The 25,946-nt window shown below is 45.5% G+C and overlaps 1 protein-coding gene across 2 annotated transcripts in view; it reads right to left on the reverse strand.

Moving 5' to 3' along the window:
* Positions 1 to 25,946, reverse strand: part of Insr (insulin receptor) — a 139,090-nt gene that overhangs the window by 62,590 nt on the left and 50,554 nt on the right. The window lies entirely within an intron of this gene.

Here is a 25,946-nt window from a genome sequence, read left to right on the forward strand (position 1 = left end):
AAATAATAACAATAACAGCCACACTTAAACAGCACTTGGCACGTGCCTGGCTAGTCTGTGAAAAATAACAGTAGCCCCCAAAGCAACTCCACGCTTGGAAAAAGTTCAACAGTCACCTGAGGGAGGGGAGGGCAAGAGGCCTAATTCACAGCATTTGCCAGTTACTACCACCAACTTCAAGGTGCTGACAGGAAGCCAAGGAACCAATGTCCTTGGCAAGAGACACAATGTAGCACACTCTAAAATAGCATAGTCCATACAGTCTATGTCTATGACAGATACAGTAGTAGACAACAACTTCAAGGGCACATATACCATGCCATGCCTAGGGCTGGAAAGACAGCTCAATAGCTGCCAGCACTGGCTGTTCTTGCAAAGGACTTGAGTTCATTTCCCATGCACCCACAACAAGTTGGTGGTTCACTGTAACTCCTGCTCCAGGGGATCTGACATCCTCTTCTGGGCTTGGTAGTAATCTGTTCATGTTGCATATGCACCCACTTGAGTGAAAAGAAAATATTTTCTGAAAATGCCATATATCATAGCAAAGAAGTGGTTGTTTCATCATTTGTTATCAATGTGATTTATCTTCATTATAGGTTTACATAATTTTACTTATGACTTAATTACTTACCTATTTATTTACATATTGCATGGTGGGAATGAAACCTTAGACTTGCCTGGTTTCTATCACCAAGATACACCTCAGTCCTTCATTGGTAGATTCTAGGTAGGGGCTCTACCACCATGACAACATACACATACACTTATATGCATTGCATTTGGAGACAAGATCTCATTAAGTTACCTAGGCTCTCCTTGAACTCACTCTGTAGCCTAGGCTAGCCTTGCACTTGCCATCCTCCTGCCTCAGCCTCTCACAGGGTTACAGGACCTATAACTATTTCAGGTTTTGTTGCAACTTGAAAGGCGATCCTACTCTGGAGGAAAGAGGAGACCTCCAAATGAGAGCACAGCCTGAGCCTCAACAGCTAAGCAGCCTTCTTGTTTGGTGTCAATGACTTCGTCCATGGGAGTCTGGACTCTAGCCCAGTTCCTTCCATTAGCCTTTTCTCCAATTATCTCACTGTTCAAAACTTCCTAATTGCCTCTTCTTCTATATATATTTCAGGGGACATAGGAATAAGTGTGACAAACAAGCAAAATCAAATTTTAACTGTCGTAAAACATCCTAAAAGCTTCCATCTGTGGCTCGGGGTGTGTGGCTCAGTGGTAGAGTGTTTGCTTAGTGTGAACAAAACACTGGGTTCGATGCTAGCATCACAAAATAAATAAATAAACAAACAAATAAATAAATAAATGGGCACAGTGATACAAATCTATCTCCCAGGATGCAAGAGGTAGAGACAGGAAAATCAGGAGTTCAATATGTAAGGTGCAGTAATCAAACACCTGATGTCAACCTTGGGCCTCCACACACACATGCGTGTACATAGAAACACACACAGAGATACATGCATACCACATACACATATGTATGCAATTTTTATTAATAAAAAGCATGTGTCTGGCTGTGCAGCACCCCCATCAGCCATTCATGCACAGAACCTTCTCACCTTTCCAAACCGAAACTCTGTCCCTCTCACAGCCCCTCCATGGGCCCAGAACCCACCTTCCTACATTCTGTCTCTGCAGAGACTTTGAATGAACGCAGTCCTTTATCCTCCAAGTTTATCCACATGGTAGAAAGGTCCTCATTTCTTTTTAGGGCTGAATAATATTCTGTTGTAAGGGCAAATTATCTTCACTGAGCCCATCATTTAACGGCAGTCACTTAGACAGCTTTTACCATTGGGAGATTACAAATCACGTTTCTATGGCCATATCTCCTTGAGCCCCATTTCCAGTTCTTCCATGTATATACGCATGCATATTGAGTACATGCCCTGGGCATGAGCCCGGAAAAGAGAAGAGGATGCTGGGTGTTCCACTTCGTCACTCTCTCTCTCATCCCCTTGAGACGGAGTCTCTCACTGAACCTAGAGATGGGCTGGCAATCAGTAAGCCCTAGAGATCTCTCTGGGGTATATAGCATGACTATTCCCGCTTGTTACGTGGATGCTGGGGATTCGAACTCAGTTCTTCATGCTTGCACATTAAAACTCTTAACCCAGCCCCAACTGTGTTAATTCTATTAGTGTTGATAATGAACCGCCATACTGTTTTTCTTCAGCCGCTGAAACATGTTACATTCCTGGCACCTTCACAAAGACTATGATTTCTCCTGAGGAGCCAAGCTTTGAGCCTCAATTCAATACATTACAATTCAATTTCAATTGTCATTACTACAGCCAACTTTCAACTCTTCTTCAGGGCAGAACATATTTAGAGACTAAACATCTTGGGGGTGCTGAGGAAATGGCCTAGAGCACAATGAGACTAGGCTAGCCGACCAGCAAATCCCAGAGAGCCTCCCTCCCTCCCCCACCCAACACAGAGCCCAAGACTCCAAGCACACTAGGCAAGGCCACCACCCATGAAGCCACATCCTGTTGCAGTCTACCCTTCTTTCCTTATGGGCACCAATGGCAAACCAAAGTACAATTCCACCATGGTCCAACTTGGAGAACCAAAGAGTTTATTGGACTACTTTCAGAGCACAGCACCTTGGCTGACCCCAAAGCAGCCATATCCCAGGAAAGCCTCATCCCAGCATGGATTACTTCTCTAGAACTGCACAGGTAAGAGTTCCCCCTTCAACCCTCTGTACACCCTAGCACCAAGACCATGAAGCATGGGCATATGCATCTGACTGGGAGGTCAGGAGGGAGCAGCTAGAATGTTGCAGGGAGGAGGTGTGGTGATATGTTATTTATAATTTATTAAAGTTTGCCTGAGGATTCAGAGAGCAAAGCCAGCCTCAAGCTAAAGAGATCAGGCAGTGGTGGTGCACACCTTTAATCCCAGGACTCAGGTAGATAGATCTCTGTTAGTTCAAGGCCACCATAGCCTACACAAGAGTGAAGAGTAACAAAGTTCATGCCATTGATCCCAGTTCCTGGGATCACACACCTTTAATCCCAGCACTAAAGAGGTATGTAAAACAGAAGCAGGGTCTCAGAGCTGGGATTCATCCTCCAGCCACATTGAGGATAGGAAGGATTGAGTCTCAGGATTCTCCAGCCACACTGAGGAGAGCATAACAGTCTGGGACTGCAGTCTGAGGTTTGGTGGAGCTAGGATCGCCTCTCAGCGTAAGGCAGAGGTAAGAACTAGGACCCAACTGCTTTGCTTTCCTAATCTTCAGTTTGAAGCTTGAACCCCAATATCAGTCTCTGAGTAATTTATTTTTCATGCTACAAGGGGGTAAATCCAGTGATCCACCCCACCCCTCCACCTATGAGGGAATATAAAGAGTCAGCAGGCCTGGGGTGGGCGTGAGGGGACAAGGGACAGTTTATTGTAGGTAGTCACTGCTACTCTAATGAAATTGGCCAATTAAGCTCAGTGGACACCTCCCCCTATCGTGGAATAAATAAGAATAGGGGAAAACAGATAGGCTGATGGATGTTTATTCAGGGAGAAATCACTTACAACACAGACAGATGACCACCAGCAGATTCCCATCCCAAGGATGCCTCTGGATGCTATATGTCGCCGACCAGGAAGCAAGAGAGAGAGAGCCTCTGGGGTTATTGACCCCAGACCTAGTTCTCCCAGGTCCGCACCTGTTCCCACCCCCCAATGGGCGTGGTCAGTGCAGCAGGTGTGGGTGGAATGAATATCTCACTACAATTCCCTTTTTAGTCTAAAGAAAAGATTTAGGCTTGATACAAAACTATATACAAAGACAGTAAATATCAAGAATGCTCTAAGAAAAGGAAAATCAAGAACATACAAACTTAAGACCTACATCCCCCAGTCCCTACCCCAGTACTATGAGTCCAGGAACACAGAAGGCAAAGCTATGCAGGGTCAACTGTGCCAATAACGTTATCATCATTAGTCTAGTCTGGTTCTGTCTAGGGAGATCTGAGGGCTGAAACTCAATTGGAGGAAGCAATAATTAAAGCAAACGATTATCTAAGGCTCACAAAGACATGGACTCTCCCATACAACATGCATAAGGGCAGGAAGAAACCCATTTCCTGGGCCAGGGCTACAGCTGAGGATCAGCCCCTTTCATTCACAAGAAGCTTCATCAAAGCCCTAATAAACACTTCCCAAATGCATAAGCTCTGCAGCCCACACAAGGCTAAAAGCAGCCAATGGTTGCAAACAAAGCCAGGGGCAGACAGCCAAGCACTTCAATCTTGCACTTTGCACTGTAGGATTCCATTTATAGGACATCCGGGAAGAGGGAAAGAAAACATCGTGACAAGGCAGACATGCCCACTGGCTACCACGTCTGGAACTGGGACAGATCAGGCTACACCAGGGAACTGGGAGGTAAGAGTGGGGGGGGGGGGGCATAGCCAAACCACTCATTCACTTTTAAATCTTATTCATTCATATATTTAAGGGGTTTTGAGAAGGTGCACCTTCAGGGACCAGAGGAAGAGGTCTGGGTGCCATCATTTTTTTCTTTTAGTATTTATTTGTTGAAAATTTCATACTTGTATACAATGCATCTTAATCATGCTTATTCTCTCAAAACCCCTCCCACGTTTCCCTCCCAACCTCATGTCCTCCATTTTAGGGTTATCATTTATTTATTAATCCATTAGAAGCCTATTCCTCTGAGACAGGGTCTCTCACTGACCTTGGAGCTAGGCTGGAAGCCAGCAAGCCCCAGGGACACTCCTGTCTTCAGGCTCTACAGCCCTGGGGTTCAGGGCTGGCATATGGCCACTCCCTGCTTTTTCTCTTCAGGCTAGGAGTTCCAAAGGCAGCTCTCATTTGTGCAGGGAGAACTTTTACCCCCTGAGCCATCTCTCCAGCCCCCAATCTCTATCTTGTCTCTTCCTTTTGGTGTTCGGGACTGAATCACAGGCTTATGCCAGAGCTGGTGATAACCAGGTGCCTGGAACAGAACTGGGAAGGCAGATATAGGAGAAGCTGGCAGGTCAGGTGTAACTAAGTAACAGTTACATAGTTGCAAGTCTCAGCAGGATGGCTACAGGTAACAATAATGGCTGCCCATTTGGAAAAGCTACAAGAAAGCAATGATAAAGGGGAGAAATAGATTGGGGAGGACTAATAAACCCACCCCACAGCCGGCCAAGATACTGTGTTGGCAGTTGACAGCTGGGGGTGGGGAATGATTCAAGTATCTGTTTTGGTTGTTTGTTTTTCAGGCTTGTAGCCTGATAGTGCCCAGGTTCCAGGGGACAAGCCCCACATGCATGCACATATCGGCAGCACTTACTAGACTCTGGATTTACAACAGGGAATATGAAGTTTGAAGAGAGATATGGGGAGGATTTGGAGGTGAATATGATTAAAATACAATTTATAATGTATGAAATTCTCAAATAAGTAAAAAGCATTTATGAAGGAGAAACATTTGAGGAGAGAGTTCGGCTTGGTCTGCTGGGTTTTGTTTGTTTGTTTGTTTTGGCAGTGCTGAGAATGTACCAGTACCTCCTATCTACTAAGCCCAAGGACTTAACCCAAGGACCTAAGTATGGTACTCCCACTCAAACACTAAACAGTGTGTGTAGGCATCCGATCAGATGGGACACAGTAGGACCTGCCTCATATCCCAGGGCTGATAGGCTAAGGAGTATAAGGCCCGCCACAATTATAGACCAGCCTAGCCCACATGAAAACCTGCCTCACAAAAGAGTTTTTTGAAGGTTCTCTGGTGATCACTCCCATCTTATACAAACTCAGCACTGGAACCACAGGGTGTACCTGAATAATAGCTGTGTTCATCCATGCACCATTTAATAAGCCGTTTTCATGTCGTTCAACAAACTCAAATCAAGCCCACAGCATGCTGAGCGCGCTCATAAACATCTGAGGAAAACAAGAGGTTTTCCTCATATTGAGCAAGGGCAGACCACAGGTGGTACGGTGATGCCACCCCTGCCTGACCTCCAGAAACAAGGTCTAGCTCTGTTCTCCCATTGGCCCACACCCACTCCTGCAGGACACGGGCATGGGCTGGGAGGCTGAAAATCTCAGGAGGACAGGGGCATACTGTGGCTCAGCTGGTAGAGAACTCACCATACTGAGCCCTGGGTTCCATAATGGGGCTCGCCTGCAATCTCAGCACTCTGGAGGCTGAGGAAGCTAGCCTGGACTGCATGAGAACACGGAAAAGGAACAGGAAGAGGAGAGAGGAGGAAGAGAAAAGGGGATGGGGAAGATGAAAAGGAAAAGAAAGGGGGTGAGTGAAGAGAAGAAGGGAGGGGAACTAAGGAGGAAGAGAAAAGGCCTCTGAGTACAAGCCTCTGGTCAGCTTCCTCTGCTTGTGATCACAGTGACACAATCTAGGATCATGGGAGAAGAGGGGACCTCAACTGAGAAAATCCTCCGTCATCAGATCGGCCTGTGGGCCAGCCTGTGGGGCATTTTCTTTAATACGGATTGACAGGAGGGGGCATGAGGGCTTTTTGGTTCTCTGTAGGGACAGACCTCACCCTGACTCCCCAGAAGAATTATCCCAGCTATTCCTCCCTAGACGATTACCCATCCTTAGGGGAGATGTCACATGTACTTTATGGCCTGCTGACCTCTATTTATTGTTCAGAGATTACACTAGATTCTAGGTCTTTTAGCTACAGAGTCCACCCTCATGGCCACATGCACTTTGTAAAGGAGTTTCTATATAGTCACATCTTAAGCTTTATTGTGCGCCTGGAACTGGACTGATTGTTGCCTGGAGTTGTTCTTTTCCCCAAATTGTACTGTTTTCAAAATGCTGACAGTGAACCACATCAGACTCCCCGAAGTCTGATCCAGGTTAAGTCAATCTGCACTGGGTTTCCATTCTCATCCTTTCGTGAGGTTTGCTTCCCATCTGACACCTACCAGGATCCCCCTCACCCAGCCTCTGTGGGCAGCTCTATCCCTGGGCACATAGCCCTGGGTGTAAGAAAGTAGGTTGAACAAGTTGATCATCAGAACTTGGTCTCTATTATAGTTCCTGCTTCAGATCCCTGCCTTCACTTGGAAGCATAAGCTGATATGAATCCTTTCCTCCCCAGATTGCTTTTGGTCATGGTATCTCTAGTAGTTTGAATGTAATTGGCTCCATAAGCTGATAGGAAGTAGCACTATTAGGAGGTATGGCTTTGTTAGAGTAGGTGTGGCCTAGTTGGAGGAAGTATATTACTGTGGGGGAGGGCTTTGAGGTCCCCTATGCTCAAGAAACCTCCCAGTGCCTCAGACCACTTCCTGTTGCCAGCAGGTCAAGATGTAGGTCTCTTGGCTCCTCTAGCACCATGTCTGCCTACATGCCACCATGTCCCACCATAATAATGGACTGAACCTCTGAAAATGTAGGTTACCCAATTAAATGTTTTCCTTTATAAAAGTTGCTACGGTTAAGGTTTCTCTTTACAGCAACAGAAACCCTAATAAAATATTATCATACTAATAAAAGAGTAAATCTTATAGTATAAATTCTTTTTCCTTTGTGTGCCTTGTGCCTCTTCTTAATGACTCCAGTCAAAAAAACACTTCAAGTAGCCTTGCCAGTAACACAGGGATAAGCCAGCATTGGCCTCCAGATAGAATGTATTGGGAAAGGCATGGTATTTGCATATTTTTTCTCTCCAAACAATAACAACTCATCTTAGAGACATTCTATCAAACCACCGCCCAACCTAATGTTCTTCAAAAATGTCACTATTGTTAAGACGAAGAAAAAAGGAAAAAAATGCCACTGAGAAGGCGCAGCCAGTAAGGGTGCTTGCTGCCAAGCCTGACAGCATGAGTTCAATCCCTGAGACCCACCTGGTGGAGGACTGAGCTGAGCATGACTCTCAAAAGTGGTCCTCTGACCTCCACAAGCTCACCCTGGCATATGCATACCATCCCAACACAAATAAATAAACGTGATATGATAAGATAAATTAATAAGTGAATACACTAAAGAATTGAACAGACAAAAAGAAACTGAAGTGAGACTGCTATTAAATGCAAAGTGTTACTTGGATCAGGAAGGAGGAAGAAAAAACACTCCAGCAAAGAGCACTCCTAGGACAGCCATTGTGTGGGCTGGGTTCTCAGACTTTCATGGCCAGCACCTTTACTGTCTGAGCCATCTCAATAGCTCCAAATGATGAGATTTTTGCAAAAGGTCTAACATAATCTATTGTGCTGATTTCTTGGTTCTGATCATTGTACTATTATTATTATGTAAGGAAGTTTCTTGTTAGGAAACCCACTGAAGAAGTAAGGGACATGGTCACTGTTACAGACATCAATCACGCACACGCACGCACACATACACACACGCGCGAGTACACATACACACACACACACACCTATAATACTATAATATTTGCATAGGAATAGATTACAGAAAATTTAAAACAGGGTAAAAATGTCAGTAACTGAAGAACAGTAGTCCAGTTCCTGCAGCAAGCAAGTCCAAAAACTGCGGCAAGGGCCAGCAAGATGGCTCAGCAGGCAGAGGCACTCCTGCCAAGCCTGAGGACACAAATTCAATCCCTGGGACCCACATAATAGAAGAGCAAAACCAAATTCTGTAAAGCTGTCCTATGAGTTTTAACTGCATCAAAAAGAGCAATCCCTTTGCCCAAAGGAAGGTTAAATGCTACTGTAGCAGAAGACACAGACCAGCCCTGAAGTGTAAATAAATAACTAGCCCACAGAAATGCCAAATTTCAGCCCCCTCTCCCTTAGCTTCTCAAGCTTTAAATCCTTTGTGCTTTTCTTGACAAAACTACACATGGGGGGGGGGGAATTATTTTAGTGTCTTCATAACACTACACACATTAATAACATTTTATGACATTTCTTACCAAAGCCTGCCATTTAAATACACACACACACACAAACGCATGTGCACAAATACACACACACACACACACACACACACACGCTCCTAAACATCATTACTTTCCAGAAATTTCCAAATAGGAACAGTTGCATCATGGGCCTGAGGGCACAGTCACAGCCGATCCTCTCAGATCTCCTGCCCTGGTTGTGAATTTTAGAAACTCCTTTAAGAGTCAGTTATTTCCAAGCCTTTCTCTCCCACGCTAAGCCCCTGTTCTTTGACCTGTAAAGTTTGAGTCCCCCAAGCCAAATTCCTCCCCCTTGGAATCTAATAAATGATTTAATGGTGGTATGGCGGAAGAGGGGGTTATAGACCCTGAATTTTGACAGTTTTGTGATCAACACCAAACCCTCATGAGCACACGATTTTGAAACTGGAAGGCGCCCCTTTACCATTCCAGGACAATGGGGCCAGGATAGGAGCATGCGCGCTGGAGACACCTTGGTTCTCTCGCACCTCTTCGGTGATGTATGAAGCTTGTAGAGGTCAAAGGCGGGGGAGGGAAAGAGAAATAAAGGGAGTCGGGGGGCGGGGGGTGTCTGTGTGCGCGCCTGGAGGTCGAGTGACAACAACCTCAGTCCAAACACGAGAGTACGCAAATGAAGGGCTCCGCCTGGCTGCTCGGAGCCCCACCCCCGTGAACAGCAACACAAAAGCGGGCCTCGCTCCGGTTCCGCTGGATTCCAGGTCGGGTGATGGTGGCCGCAGCGCCGCCCTCCGGCTCAGCCAATGGGCGGGCGTGCTGCGGTCTGCTGGCTCCGCCACCCGGGTGCGCGGGGGCTCTAGCCTCTCTACTATCCAGCTGGGGCAGCTACTCGTGTCTGGTATACCCCAAGAGGGCCTCTCAGAGGTGCAGGCCATATGGGATAGGCCTGGAAGGCAAGCGGCTTTGCAAAGATTTAAAAGGCGACACTAGGAATGCAGAGTGCAAACTGCATTCAGCGGGTGGTGAGAGGCACTGGGCCTGTGCGCCAAGAAGATCCGGTCACCGCGTGGCACAGCCCGGGACACCCTGGCCCCAGGGTTCAACTGGAGAGAGGCCCAGAGGAGGGTAGCAGCTCAATGGGATCACACAGCTAGATCCCCTTTATGGAATTGGATGGGAATGGGAAAGAAGCAAGGAGCTAGTCACCCAGAAAACCAACAAACACACTCATGGATGCATTCTTTAAATGCACAGGCTGGGGCTGAGTGTAGAGCTCAGTGGTCACATAGGAAAGCAGCACAGAGTTCTAACCCCAGCACTGACTAGAGGGTGTCCTAGCACCAAGGTTCTTTGATTTGAAGACCACAAATGTGTGCACTCCACACTGTTTTCGATTTCAGTATACTAATGAGCTAGGGGAAGTTAAGCAATTAACAGGCCCCTCAGTTGTGAAGGGGGGGCGGGGGGCGGACACTGAGTAAATGGCTCAAGTGGTAAAGTACTACTTGTTAGCCATGCAAGCATGAAGACCAGCCTTTAGATGTCTAGACTGCACCAACAAAACCCTGCAATACTAATTTGTAATCAAGGGGCTGAGGAAGTGGAGATCTGTGTATCCCTGGAGTTTGCTGGCTGACTAACTTAGCCAAATTCAGGTCCAGTGAGACTCATCTCAAAAAGTAAGGTAGAGAATGGCCAGGAAAGCAATGGACATTGAACCCTGACCTACACATGTATGGGGTACACAGGGTACACATAAACATGCATACAACATACACACACACACTGTATATATGTATATAGGTATGCATACCTATATATTCCATTTACCGTGCATAATTAGTAGATATGATCTTACTATTTTTAAAATTAACCTTTCCTTTTAGATGTGAGAAAATAAAGCAGTAGCTACTTCATTAATGCCAGCTCAGTCAGAACTCAAACTGGCCCCCTGAAGGGACTGACTGGTGGCTATAACTGTTATATTTGCAATGGATTACACTTGTGTTCCCCAGCAGGGAAGAATGATACAAGATATACCAATGCATGAATCACCAGAGAACAGGTCAGAGCTGATGAAAGACAAACTTCAGTCTGGAGGGAGTGGGGGCTCTTAGGAAGCCAGGGGACAAAGTGAACAGAAGGAAGGGTCTGAGGTATGATGCCAGAGACAGGTGGTATTATCAGGACTCAGCAGCTAGACAAGGCCAGTTTCCACCTTGGAGGGTGATGATGGGGCTCAGTTGGTGTTTGCCTAGCAAGTAGGAGACCCTGGTTTCTATTCCTAACACCTCATAAACTGGGCATTTTAATTCCAGTACTGGGGTAAAAAAAAAAGGGGGGGGGGATCAGGAGTTCAAGGTCATCCTCTGCTATACAAGGAGTTTGAGGCCAAGCTGGACTGAAACCCTATTTGGAAAAAAGACTGAACCTGAAAAGTTACTTCTTAAGTTACCCCAGCCTGGTCTGAGAAACCTCTCCTGCAAAGGGAAATGGACCTGTGTTTCTTCTGCACATTTCTTTAACGTTTTCCTCGTGTATGTATAGAACACTCACATTTTAGGCAGCTAACAGTATAAATGAGACTTGTGTATTGAGGTGTGTATGTGTGTGTGTGTGAGAAAGAGAGAGAGAGGGGGGGGGGAGCATGCACGTTTGTACCACCATACAAGTATGGAGGTCTAAGGACAACTCCTTCCACCATGTGGGTTCTGGGAAATAAACTCAGCTAGGTAGCAAGCACCTTTACCTGCTGAGCCTTCTTGACAGCCCTGAATTACCATTTTAAAAGACCATGTATTAAAAAAAAGAAAGAAAGAAAAGAAAGAAAGAAAAAGAAAAAAACTCTCTTTGTATTGTTTGCTTAAGCTTTTTAACACTTAATTTCCAGATAAGAACACTGGCAATTGGAGATACAGTCCACAGCAATGTCTGTGCTCTGGGGACATACTGGTTTTCTTAACAGATGATTAACTTTTCTAAATATTCCCACTGCACTTAATAACAATATTATTTGAACACCTTGTTACCTAGAGTGTGTGTGTGTGTGTGTGTGTGTGGGTGGGTGGTGTATGTGTGTGTGTGTGTGTGTGTGTGTTCCATGGGAGTACTTGGGTGTACATGTTCCTGTGTACACATGTACAAGCCAGAGCAGGATGTCAGATGTCAGGAATCTTCATCTATTTCTCTATGGTTTGCAGCCTTGAGACAGGGTCTCACTGAACAGGAAGCTCATATGCTAGGTTAGGTGGACAGCTGGGGGCTCTCAGGATTAGTCTATTTCTGCCTACAGGGTTGCAGGCACATGCAGCCAGCCATACCTGACTTTTTATATGGGTGCTTGGGATTTGAACTCAGGTCCTTGTGCTTGTGTAGTAAGCACTCTTACCCACTGAGACATCTCCCCAGCCCCCTGAGTTTTATCTACATGATCCAGGTGTACTGGCGTCTGCCTGAGCTTTTTTGCTCTCTCCTGTGTGCCTATACACACACCTGCCTGTGTGTATGTTCTTGTAAGAAGCTTACTTGTGTGGGTGTAGGTACGTGATGCACTTGTTGGGAGGAGGTCAGTTGCTGCTTTTTTGGTGCCTTGAACTCCAACAGGCAGGCCAGGCTGGCTGACTACCAAGCTTCCACAGATGTACCTTTCTGCCTCAGACCTCAGCATCCCTACGAATACAAGCTTGCACCACTATAACTAGCTTTTTACCATTCATATGGGTTCTTAGGACCTTTAACTCAGCTCACAAGTGCTTTAGTGACCAGGCTGTCTCCCAGCCCTCATTTTCTCCTTCTAAATCTAGAACCGTTTTGGCTTAGTCCCTCTTAATGCCTTTGTGCCTGGAATTCCTGGGTGATTTTTCTCTACTTAAGTTGAGCCATATTTATAGGTTTTCTGTGTCGCTGGAGGGTTGGGGAGATTAAATGTGACAACTTTCTAGTTGAGAGAGCAAGTGACAATGGGAGAAGTCTTACTAGCAAGGGCTGTGGAGGGGGCAGCCTCAAACATGAAAAGGTCAGCTCATGTGGTCATTGGCTTTTCTAAAGTCAGTCCTTGGCCATTCGGGTCCCTGTGAGTCCAAAGATGCCTTTTTGCAAGAGCCTCTTTGCATAGTCACTGAAGTAGCTACTGCACAAACATGAGGGGTGAGTTTAGATCTCCCAGACCCCAGTCAAAAATCAGACAAAACTTGCGGGGGGGGGGGGGCTTTAATCCCAGCACTCAGGAGGCAGAGGCAGGAAGATCTCTGTGAGTTCAAGGCCAGCCTGGTCCTCAGAGGGAGTTTGAGTAGAGACAGGAGACTCCCTGGAGCCATTGAGCTAATTGAATCTCAGAGCTCCATGTTCAGTGAGAGATCATGTCTCAAAATAATGACACAGTGGAGAGCCATCCAAAAAACACCTGAGATGTGCCCTCTGGCCTCCACATGCGCACGCATGTGAACACACAAATGCACACACATAAATACATACACACGGGGGTGGGGGGGAGGAAGAAAGAAAAAGAGAAGGGGAAGACAGTGAAATTTACTGTCCCCACCCTTCCCTCCAGAAAGACCACAGTCAGACCCCTCCATGTGTCCCTGAAGTTCTGAATCCACAATCTAATCTCTTCATCCTCTCTTTCATCTTCCCCAGATTTCTTCCAAAAAGGGACCAGCCTAAGAGAGTTATCAAGCAATCTAAATAAAAATTATTTTTTAAAGCCCTAATATCAGGTTGTAAAATGACTTCACTTCACACTGTTACCTACTTCACACTGTTGCCCCTGCCTGGAAATGTCTGCACAGTGGCAGAACATTCAGGAGTGAGAGGGGAAAACATGAAATGCCCAATTTTCCTCTCAGAAATCAAGATTTAGAAAACCATAATTTGAGGGTTATTAAGCACATTCCTCCAAGAAGCCTGTGATTGTGGAATACGGGGAATTGGGAACGTGAGCTCTGAGTGAAATTTGGGCTCACAACTAAAATGGGCTTGTTTGTTTGCTTTTTTTAGGTGGAGAGTGAGTATCCCCGAAAAATGCAGGTCAAAGAAATGAAATGGAGCAAGGGGGGGGGGGGTTGCCAAGGCTGCAAGAAGGTTGGAAATCGAGAAATTCTCACTAAGAGAAAGGAAATTATACTCTTGAGTGAAACACAGGCCCACCCAGTTCTGTCTTCCCACTCTGCCCTGAGAAAGGAGAATCACAGGAAACTTGGCCTTGAATGTGGAAAAGGATTTACAAAGAAGGGCTCCCACCCCTTCCTACTCTTGCAGCTCCCGGAAAACCACCTCCACCTCGGCGCTCTCAGATGTTCGCTCCTTGAAACCGGTTTAAGGCAAATACAATCAATACCTCCCTGCATGAGACATAGCCCCTTCCGCCGCCAGCTCCACCTTCCCTGACACTATCCTTATTCTACTTGAGCTCCAACTCTCCCTTTGAAGCCTCAACATCAAAGGTCCACCTGGGTTCTCAAACTCAAAACCTGTCCCCAAACGCCCTTCCTATCTGTGTCCTTGGCAGTCCATTGCCCTTGTCTGTCCATTATTCTCTGAGTCCCACAGGATACAAAGATAAATTGAATGTACCTTAACAACCGAAAGAGAAGGGGACATCCTTAAAAATTAAACAGTGGATAACCAGATAGAAACATTGCTTTAGCAAAGTGGGGTCTAAGATACATGCACAGTATCATGACCGTGACCAGCTTCCGAGGACAATTCTCTAGTGTTTGAGAAAGCAACTCGAGGAATCTATAGAAATGGTGGGAGGCACCAAGAAAAGCCCCACCCAGTGATGCAAGTGTGACTCTACCCACTTATGCTCGACACTGATTAGGGGTTCTTCCAGCCTTCTGATGCTACTGAGTCAGTCTGCTAGCTGCAGTGGCTTGAATTTAAAAAAAAATAATAATAATAATAAATAAATAAAATGTTGATTGGTGGAAAAGTAGAGAGCCAGGGCAGAGCCTCGGCAGACAGGATATTTATGTCTCTGGTTAGAAGTGAAAGCCAGACAGTCAGAAAGGCCTGGGGGGAAGCTGCCATTCCCTAAAGGAAGCTGGGATATTTTGACCAAGCATCCTAACTTCTCTAAGCCTTTCCAAAAATGGCTTTTCATTAGCCTGCCTTGGGGAACTGATGCAAGTAGGAAATGGTTCTCTAAACTAGGCAAGAAGCCCTCCCCATCTCTAGGATGCCATGAACTCATGGGCCAAAATTCTTATGTTCTAGTCTGTACAGAGATGCTAGCACCTTCCTTTGAGAAAGGTACTATGCCAGGTGTTCAATGCATCATGGGTTTTTGTTGTTTTGTTTCTTGGGACAAGATCTCATATATCAAAAACTGCCTCCTGCCTCTGCTTCCCCAGTGCAGGGATAATAGGCCTGCAGCACCACACCTGGCTTCTCCAGTGCTGAGGGTGAAACCCAGGGTTTCGTGTATGCGAGGCAAGCACTCTACTCACCAAGCCACACCCCAGTTCCTCTCAATCCCCAGCTGCACAACACAGCACTCCTCACTGATCACCATAGCTCTGCACACCCATTTAAGGGATCTAACACCAAATTTCAGAATGCCTATTTCTACGGCAAATGACAGATGAAGAAGAGTGAAGAGCAAAGCAATAACCGTGGCCCTTGCCTTTCCTAAATTCTGTACACCAAATGAAGCATCAGTCAACTTCTGTTCCTTACTGTCAGGAGCCTTGGGCTAGGGATGTGGCTCAGTGAATAGAAAGCTCACCTAGCCTACACAAACCCTGGATTCCATCCCCAGCACTGCCTAAACCAGGCCTGCTGCTCCATGCCTACCTGTCATCCCAGCACTGGGGAGACGGAGGCAGAACTGAAGAATTCAAGGACAGCCTCAGCTACACAAATTGGAGCCCAGGAGAGGCTACCCGAGACCTGTCTCAAAAGAAAGAAAACCCGAGCACAGAGAAGATGACCTCTGATAAATCTGTTGGTTTCTTAAGCAATAAGCTAAATTTAGTTTGGGGGACTGATCCCCTTCTTCCTGACCCCTTCTCCCTGCCAACCCTTCTGCTTATAGTGAGTTCACTTTTACCTTCTGCTTTCCCAAGGAACCAGTCGGTGCAGTGTACTCCAGCAAACATTCTTAATGACCCAGGGCTCTGAGCCAGGTGAGTTCAGGATTTTATTATGAGTAACAAATTAAATTGACTGGCAACATAAGCCAAGGGCCTGATCTGGTGACCCCTTGTGAATGGAAACATGGACAACTACATTTGCACAGGGTCAGGGAGGGGCAAGCAGGTGCTTTCTGTCCCACGATGGAAAGCCCTGGAGCCAGCCACATGGAAAGTACAAAACTGTTCTGAAACGATCCACAAATGGCACACTCTGGGCAAGAGATAACAGACACTCCTTCCTAAGAATTTTAGAGAGAGCAGAAGAATAAAACCCATCCCCCCCTTCATCCCTCAACTTAGCCTTGCTAATATCACAGCTGGGAAGTCCCATGTCACCATTTCAAGCCAGATAGTCCCAGAAGACCGGCTATCTAGGAGGTGGGTTTACCAGATAAGCATGATGGGCATTTTGAACTGCCTTGTTCTCTGTGGTGGGAACCAGCCTTCCTTTGAACAATGTCTGACCTAACAACCCTGTCCTCACCTACCTACCCTATGCTGTGACAACATGTCCTCAGACATATACAGAATCGCCCCCAGTAAGATCCTGAGGAGCAACACCCTTGGCAAGAACAGGCAGGACCATGGCAGTGCGAGAATAGACATGGCAGAGCCATGTTCTGGAGGTTTGAAAGCTAAAACAAAACAAAACAAAAAAATTCAGGAGAAACTATAAGTCAAAATTGATGAAGATCAGATTAGGAACATCCCCAAAGTTAGGGTTAGGGAAGGGTTTTGTTTTTTGTCTTTTCTTTTCAGGAAAATAGAAACAAATATCTTGGAGAATTTAAGACTTAGGACAAATAAGCATCCAAAGTAGAAGGGAGAATTACCAGAAAAAAATTACCAAGAAAAGAAATAATCTGACCTAAGGAATCTCTGGGGTCTCCAAAGAGCAGATGGATTGATTCAATCAGGTGGTGGTCACAGGTGCCTTTCTTTAATCCCAGTATTCAGAAGGCAGATCAGACAGATCTCTGTGATTTCAAGGCCAACCTGGTCTCCAGAGTGAGTTCCAGGACAGCCAAAGATACACAGAGAAACCCTGTCTCAAAATAAATAAATAAAATAAAATAAATAGAGTAAGTTTTAAAAGCCACATAGAGATGGAAAATACACAGAGAGTTTGGATACTATATGTTACTGTGTTGTCTTTGAATAATTTCATTGCTGAGGAAGGAGCAGAAGCTAAGAGACATTTGATTACAAATGCTGCTGGATTGATCCAACATACATATTTTGAAAATGCCTTGACTTAAAAATTTAAGTCAAAAGATATGCTACTTTGGAAAAGAGGTTTTGCTTTTGTTTCCACAGGAAATGAGAGGCTGAGGATTCATTATGCATCAAGAAAAATAAGGTTTGATTGAGGAAGACCCCCCTGAAAAATATCCAGTGGGAACGCATGGCCCAGATGATCCAACATTTCAGAATACAATCTGTTGCAGTTTCTTCTGAGTTCTGCATCCAGAACAGCTTCAAGGCTGCTGGTTGAGATGATTCAGCCTCACAGAATGCTCCAGTCAGAACTTGGCCATAATCCTAAATTTTTGGGGGGTACCCTTAAGATTACCAATGCTCCCAATCAGCAGGAAGTGCCTAGAAACTATGCCCACATTCCCAAAAAAATGGATTATGGATATTTGTCTTTGTAAACATGCAGGTTACAACTTGTTATGGATAATGGTCAGGAGAAAAGCTAAACAAAGGAGATTAGATTCAGGGTTCTTGTTTTGATAAGAAAAAATGGGGAAATGATGTGGAATAATGCTCTTGTTCACTATAAAGATTTGTCACTCATATTGGTTTAATAAAAGGCTGATTGGCCAGTAGGCAGGCAGGGAGTATAGGCAGGGCAACCAGACTAGGAGAATTCTGGAAAGAAGAAAGGCAGAGACGCAGTCACCAGCCAGACCCACAGGAAGCAAGATGAGACTGCCTTACTGAAAAAAGGTACTGAGCTACGTGGCTAAACATAGATAAGATTTATGGACTAATTTAAATTGTAAGAGCTTGTTAGTAATAAAATGAGCAACAGGCCAAACAGTTTATAATTAATATAGGCCTCTGTGTGTTTATTTGGGACTGAACAGCTGCAGGACTGGGTGGGACAGAAACTTCCGTCTACAGAGGTAGAAATGAGAAAAGAGAAGGTCAGGGTGATGGTTAGAAAGGAGAGGAGAGGGAAAAGAAAAATCTTCATACTGGCTACAACATGGATGAACCCTGAAGACACTATGCTTTGTCCATAGGAGATGACCTGTGGGGACATGATGCTGATCCCTGGAGTCATCAATCCAGAATCAGAAAGGCTGGTACTCAGTGCCCCAGCCAGAGGGTGGTTGGTGTTTAATGAGGACAGAATTTCAGTTTGGGAACCAGAAAAAGTTCTGGAGACAGATGACTGTGATGGCCATGAAGCCATGTGAATGTACTGACTGCTATTGGACTGTTGCCTAAACATGGTCAGATTGGTAAGTTTAACATTACGTACTTCCTCACATATGTATTGCTTGCTTGTATGAGATGGCATTATCATTTGTAACTCAGGCTGGCCTTGAACTTACAACCCTTCCACTTCAGCCTTGACAGTGCTAGAACACCAGGAGCTCTCGGCTATAAACGGGGTCTCCATATCGCACCCCTCCCTAAGGCCCAGGAGCCACCCCTGAAGCTGAAGAATGGTGGCCTGAGTGTGAGAGCAAGGCGGTGTCTCTGGATGTGCCGGGCTCACTGCACTCTGAACTCAGCTGTGTGGCTGCCTGCATAGGACCCGTACAAAATCAAGCCAATCCACAGTCCAGCACGAGCCCCATACTAACTGAAGAACTGCTGACGGGTGGTGGCTTCTGGGAAATGGAGACTCAGTTTTCTTTATAAGATTGGCCTCTGATTAGGAGTGTGTGAGCAGTGCAAGTGTGGCTCAGAGGGTTATTAAAGAAAAAGACAAGAAGTTGAGGGGGCTGGGAGAAGTTGAGGGAGTTCTAGGGGTATATATGATCAAAATATATTATGTAAAATTATCAAAGAACTGACAAAATATTGTATTAATAAAACAAATATGAGGCTGGGAAGATGGCTCAGCAGTTAAGAGCACTGGCTGCTCCTCCAGAGGACCGAGGTTCAGTTCCCAGCACCCACATGGTAGCTTACAACCACCTGTATCTCTTCTTGTGGGACATTTGTACACTGTGTGAAGATATCTTGCTGGGATTGGTTTAATAAAAAACTAAACAGCCAATAGCTAGGCAGGGGGTATAGGCAGGACTTCCAGGTGGAGAGAAGTAACAGGAGATAATGGGGTGCAGGGGTGACTCCAGAAGACAGAGAGAGGAAACAGGAGGTACAAGATGGAAGAGAGAGAATGCCACGTGATAGAATATAGATTAATATAAATGGGTTAAGTTATAAGAGCTAGGTAGGAACAAGCCTAAGCTATAGGCTGAGCTTTCATAACTAATAACAAGTCTCTGTGTTGTTATTTGTGAGCTGGTAGCCCAAAAGAAAGTCCAACTACACTCTCCCGTTCCAGGAGATATGACACCTTCTTCTACCCTGCACAGACACCATGCATACCCACAGTGTACAGACATACATGCAAGCAAAACACCCATACATGCAAACTAACTAAAAAACAAGTAACTCACAGAAGAGTTGTAGTAACCAGCCCCATGCAAGTTCTCCTAGGTGGGTCCCTACCTTCCTGCAAACACATCTGTTAGGTCTTATCAGTTTCTTTAAAGAGAAGGACTGATGACTAGCTCAAGGCCACCAGAAGATAAAAATATTTGGCAAGAATCACAACTTGAGATCACATGGTGGAAGAAGAGAACTAACTCCCACACCCATGCCTTAGCATGCCCCCCCCAATAAATAAATAAACATAATTTTAAAAATCCATGATAAGCAATCAATGTTGTCTTGATATATCATTAAAAAAAATAATAACCTGATAAATCTCAGGGTAGGGAATCGACTCAGGTAGTAAACACTTGCCACACAAGCATAAGGACCTGAGTTCAAATCCTCAGCATCCACAGAAAAATCATGTCTGTAACTTCACCAGTAAGTGTGGTGGGGTATTCAACAGTGACAGTGGAAGGGACCGTTAGGATCTGACATTCTGTAAAAGGCGAGGTCAGCCTGGAGTTCAGGGGTTGGGTTACATTCACTACTGGTAGGATCTCCTCAGCGTGCAAAGAGGTCCAGGGTTCCATCCCCAACTCTTCAAAATAACAAAAGCAGTCATGATGGTGATGCTACTAACAACAGCTAATAAATAGAAAAGGGACACTTGAATTTCCTAAACACAGGCTTTTGGCTATTTTCAGCCTGGCCAGACATTCTATGAATCAGCTCACTCATAAATGGCTTCTAAGACTGCCAATTGGGCCGGGGCGGGGCCTGGGGCTCAGTTGGTAAAGCACTTGCCTAGCATGCATGAAGCTCTGCTTCCACTCCAAGCATGACGTAAAGTGGGTGTGACAGAAAATGCCTGCCATCCCAGCACTCAGGAGGTATAGGCAAGAGGATCGGCAGCTCAAGGTCATCCTTGGCTACCTAGTGAGGTTGAGGCCAGCTGGGCTACATGAGACCTTGTCTCGAAAAGAAAAGTAAGACTAGCAACTTAAGCAGTGTGTTTCCCTTTATTGGGGTGGGGGCCTGTGGGGAGACAAGCTCAGTCAGTATAGTTCTTGTTTCATGTACCAGGACCACCTCCAAGGAGAGTAATGTATACTTGTTTGATCAGGTTGGTCTGAGAAAAACTGTCTTGATGTTAAGTGATGCAGAAGGGCTCAGCCCCCTATGGGGGGCACCATCCCTAGGCAAGGGTCCTGGGATGTATAAGAAAGCTGGCTGAGCATGAGCCTGTGAGCCAGCAAGCATGTTGAAGTTCTGCTTCAGGAATTCACTTATGTTCCTCCCCTGACTTTCTTCTGTAATGTACTGTGATCTGTATAAGCCAAATTCCCTTCCCTACATTACTTTTGGACAGTGTTTATCACAACAACCAAAAAGAAAGTAGAACACTGCACAAGCACAAGAACCTGGATTTGATATGGAGAACCCATGATGGGGGGAAAAAACAGGTATAGTGATCTGAACTCATAATTCTAGCACTAGGAAGGTGAAGACAGTAGGACTCACGGGGCCCTCTGGCCAGCCTAGCTTCTGGAGCAAGCTCTAATCAATCCAATGAGAGACCCTATCTTTTAAAAAAGAAAAAGAAAGAAGAAAAAAGTATGGTTGAGGATGGTCTGGGGAGGTTGCTCATTGAGTGCGCTCGCTATGCAAGCATGGGAACCAAAGTTCTCAACCTCAGCACCCACATTAAAAAAAAAAAAAAAAAGGCCAGGTAGTAGTGGTGCACACCTTTAATCCCAGCACTTGGGAGGCAGAGGCAGGTGGATCTCTGTTAGAGGCCAGCCTCGTTTACAGAGTGAGTTCCAGGACAGCCAGGGCTAAGAGAGAAAACCTCGAAAAACAAAAACAAACAAACAATAAAGAGGTAATGAGCAATTGGGAAATATATCCAAAGTCTCTGGCTGTTGTGGAAAATTATTTTAAGGAATGCTACATTTGTTTATGCTGTAGAACATGTTTTAATGATGCAAAGATGTGTTACATTCTTTTATGTTGTATTTAACTCTGTGCAGCTGTCAAAAACACCCAATGGTCTAATAAAGAGCTGAATGGCAAGAGGAAGGATAGATATGGCCAGCAGGTAGAGAGAATAAATAGAAGGACAAAATCTGGGAGGAAAGGAGGAAGGAGCAAGATAGAATAAGGAGAGGAGAATTCAGGGTCCGGTCACTTAGCCACTCAGCCAGTGTAAGAGTGAAAATGAGATATTCAAAAGTAAGAAAAGGAAAAAGCCTAGAGGCAAAAGGGAAACAGGTTAATTTAAGAAAAAGTGGCTAGAAACAAGCCAAGCTAAGCTGGTCATTCACAAGAAAGAATAAATCTCCATGATTTATTTGAGAGCTGGGTGGCGGGCCCCCCAAAGAAGTAAAAAGCCAAAGAGTAATTAAAAAAAAAAAAATCTGGCTTCCATATAAGCAAGTGCACATCAATGCAAGAAAGTAGACAGTCCCTCCTGAGGAACAACACTTAATTTTTGAGGTCTTTTGACCTACCACCAACACACAAAAGATGAGGTAAATAAGAAAGGAGGGAGGGAGGAGAATGGGAGGGAGCGAGGAAGAAAGGAAGAAGGAAGGAAGGAAGAAGGAAGGAAGGAAGAAAGGAAGGAAGGAGAAGCAAGAAGAAAGGTTTTCCTTGGAAGGAAGCAACAGCCTCCCTCCTTCCTGACACCTTGTTGTTGACCAGCTGCTAGATGCCTGCCTGATTCATGGATTCCCTGTGCCCACCCTACATAAAGGTTTGCTGAACAAATAAACCAACAGACTGGCAGCCACTGAAACCTCAAGATGCCTATTGTAGTGAGATAGTCCTTCTGTAGCACTGACCACGCCCATTGGGGGGTGGAGCGATGGGCGGAGGTGACCTGAGGAAGGAGGTCGGAGGGGGCCAGGAAGGTGCTCTCTCTTTCTGGTGTGACTCGGACAGGAGAGGATCGGGTTGAATTTCCTGGTGTTCATCTGTCTAGGTTGTAAGTTATTTTTCCCTAAATAACTTACACCTGACTGAGAGAACCAGTCCTTGGCACTAAATCTAAAAGCCTCCCTGAGGTCAGGGAGTTGAGCAAGGTCTCTCTAACCTGGCCTGGGTTCTCCCAGTTCTGTTCCCTGGACAGAGAAGGACATATCCATGGGCTGATGGTCCCTATGAAGACTTGTATTGAACACTTGGGGATGGAGGGCACACGGGGCACACGTGGAGATCAGAAGACAACTCGTGGGTATTTGTTCTCTCCCTCTACCATGTAGGCCCTGGGGATCAAGCTCAGATCTTCAAGTATGGCAGCAAGAGCTCTTACCCACTGGACCAACAAGTTGGCAGGTCTCCTTTTCTTTCTGAACATGCTCCTTTCCTTCTATGAAGCCCAGGTGAGAAGGGCTTCCACTCTCCCTCTGCAAGCTGGCTTCTTTCAAGTCTGGTCACCTTAGCAACAGAACCTCATAGCCAGTTACACACTGAGAGAAACTGACCAGTGAGTACCAGCCACTGAGAGGGCCATCTATATCAACCCCTAAAGTCTCAAGAGGACAGAAAGAGTGTAAGAGGTGGAGTGGGAGGAATACAGTGAAATGCTGTCTGGAGGGTGCACTCCTGAACTAGTTTACCTGAATAGGATCAAGCCATGCCCTAATTCTAATGCAGGTGTGGGAGGAGCTCCATCCCCAAGCCTAGCTGGGTAGCTGTGGACAACTGATGGCAGCTGGGAAAAGGAGTCCTTTTCTCTGAAGCGTGGCCACTGCTAGATTACCAGTGCACATGCGAGCAGCACCAGTTGGACTTCATAGATTATTAGAAAGAGACACAAAGGTGGGAGGGGGGGGATCAGGGGTTCAGGAGAAGAGGGAGAGAGATATGATCAAGGTATTATTATTTAGGTACAAAGTTGTCTAAGAATAAATTTTAAACATTTTTAAAAGATTCTACAAGTAACAGACTGTTATATTTAGAAATATACCTGTGTGTATATACACATATATGCATGTAAGGACAATTAATAAAAAAGAGGCCATGACCAAGCGCCTCCAGCGGGAGGTGGAGGGAGAACAGCGGGCCCGGGAGCAGGCCGAAGCTGAGGTGGTCTCCTTGAACTGTAGGATCCAGCTGGTTGAAGAGGAGCTGGACCGTGCTCCGGAGCGCCTTGCCACTGCCCTGCAGAAGCTAGAGGAAGCGGAAAAGGCTGCTGATGAGAGTGAAAGGGATATGAAGGTGATTGAAAACCGAGCCCTAAAAGATGAAGAAAAGATGGAACCCCAGGAAATCCAGCTAAAGGAAGCCACGCACATCACAGAAGAGGCAGATAGGAAGTATGAAGAGGTGGCTTGTAAGTTGGTGATTATTGAAGGAGACCTGGAAGGTATGGAGGAACGAGCCGAGCTGGCAGAGTCCCGTTGTCGAGAGATGGATGAGCAGATCAGACTGATGGACCAGAACCTGAAGTGTCTGAGTGCAGCTGAAGAAAAGTATTCTCAAAAAGAAGACAAGTATGAAGAGGCGATAAAGATTCTCACTGACAAACTCGAGGAGGCAGAGACCCATGCCGAGTTTGCCGAAAGATCGGTAGCCAGACTGGAAAAGACCATTGATGACTTGGAAGAGCATATCTACAGCCAACTTGAGTGAAACCTCCTGCTTTCTAATGAGCTAAAGCTTATGCTGCATGATCTGTGTCACTGATGGGCAAGGTTCCCTGCCTGGACCTCAGCAAAAAGCTAATTGTCTTTTTAAAAAGTTATTGCTTTGCCCTAAGCAAGTTGCTCTTTAATGAGGGCAGTTAGAATGCTGTTGATTTCCTGACAGCCCCCATGAAGTTGCTATGGCTATTTCTATTTTAGAAGAGAGGGGCCTGGGAGATTTAATGGGGGACTTTGGGGAACAATAGTTGCAGCCTCTCACCTGTGCACTTTCACTTGAATATTTTCTAACAATAAAAAACTGACTTTAAAAAAAAAAAAAGGGCCATGAATTGTAAAGAGGAAGGGCAATATGAAAGGACTTGGAGGGAGGAAAGTAAAGGGGGAAATGATGTCATTATATTATATCAAAAATAATAGCAGAAAAGGCGGGCGCTGGTGGCACATGCCTTTAATCCCAGCACTTGGGAGGCAGAGGCAGGCAAATCTCTATGAGTTCGAGGCCAGCCTGGTCTACAGAGCTAGTTCCAGGACAGGCTCCAAAGCAATACAGAGAAACCCTGTCTCGAAAAAAAAAAAACAATAATAATAGTAACAATAATAGTAGTAGTAGTAATAATAATAATAATAATAATAGAAAAAGAAAAGACTCCGCTCCTGAACTGGAAAGGTACGCAGCAATTAATAGGACCCAGATACAATTCCCAGTCCCACATGGTAGCTCACATCTCTAACTGCAATTAGAGGATCTTTCGCCATTCTGGCCATCATGAGCACTGCATATACATGGTATATAGACATAAGCAGGTAAAACACCCAGACACACAAAAATAAATAAACCTTAAAAAAATAAAATAACAGATTCTGCTCTGGGCTGAAGAGGTGGCTTAGTGGTTCAGAGCCCTCATTGGTCTCACAGAGGGACAGGTTCAGTTCCCAGCAAGCAGGCAACAGCCACTTATAACCCTACTTCCAGAGGATCCAATGTCCTGTGGCCTCTTTGGGCACCTGCGCTCATCTGGTACACATAATTCACACAGGCACATGTAAATAAAATCAACAAATCAATCTTTCTATAAAAAGAACGTTGCCTTGACCTCCCCACAGTGACAGGTGTGCCCTGAACTATGACCACAATAAGCCCTGCCTCCCTCAGGCTGCTTTTGTCAGAGTAGTTTACCACAGCAACAGGAGAGGAAACTGGAATGGCAAGGATGCTTTCCCCGTAGAGTATGTGTGAGTGTGCATGCATGCATGCATGCATACACACACACACACACACACACACACACACACACACACACACACACACACACACCACAATGAAGATTTTCTTACAGCTATGGAGGTTATGTTTAAAATGACTCTTTTCTTTGTCTGGTTTTCATTTTGTTTTTTGGGGCAAGGTCTCATGCAGCCCAGGTTGGCCTCAGACTTGCTTTGAAGTAGAGGAAGACCCTGAAATCTTGATCCTACTACCACCAAGTCCCAAGTGTTGAGGTGACTGGCATTCACAAGCAAGCTCCACCTTAAAAGTCTTACAGGGCTCATACCACAGTGCCAGCGAGGGCTGATTCTCTTGAGAAACTCCCAGGGAGACCCTGGCTTTTGGGAAGCCAGCCTCCTTCTGTCTCTTCACTTCACATCTGCCTTCCCTGGTGCTGTCTCAA

The sequence above is a fragment of the Phodopus roborovskii genome, unplaced genomic scaffold (assembly GCF_943737965.1).
Source record: "Phodopus roborovskii unplaced genomic scaffold, PHOROB, whole genome shotgun sequence".
Taxonomy (NCBI): Eukaryota; Metazoa; Chordata; class Mammalia; order Rodentia; family Cricetidae; genus Phodopus; species Phodopus roborovskii.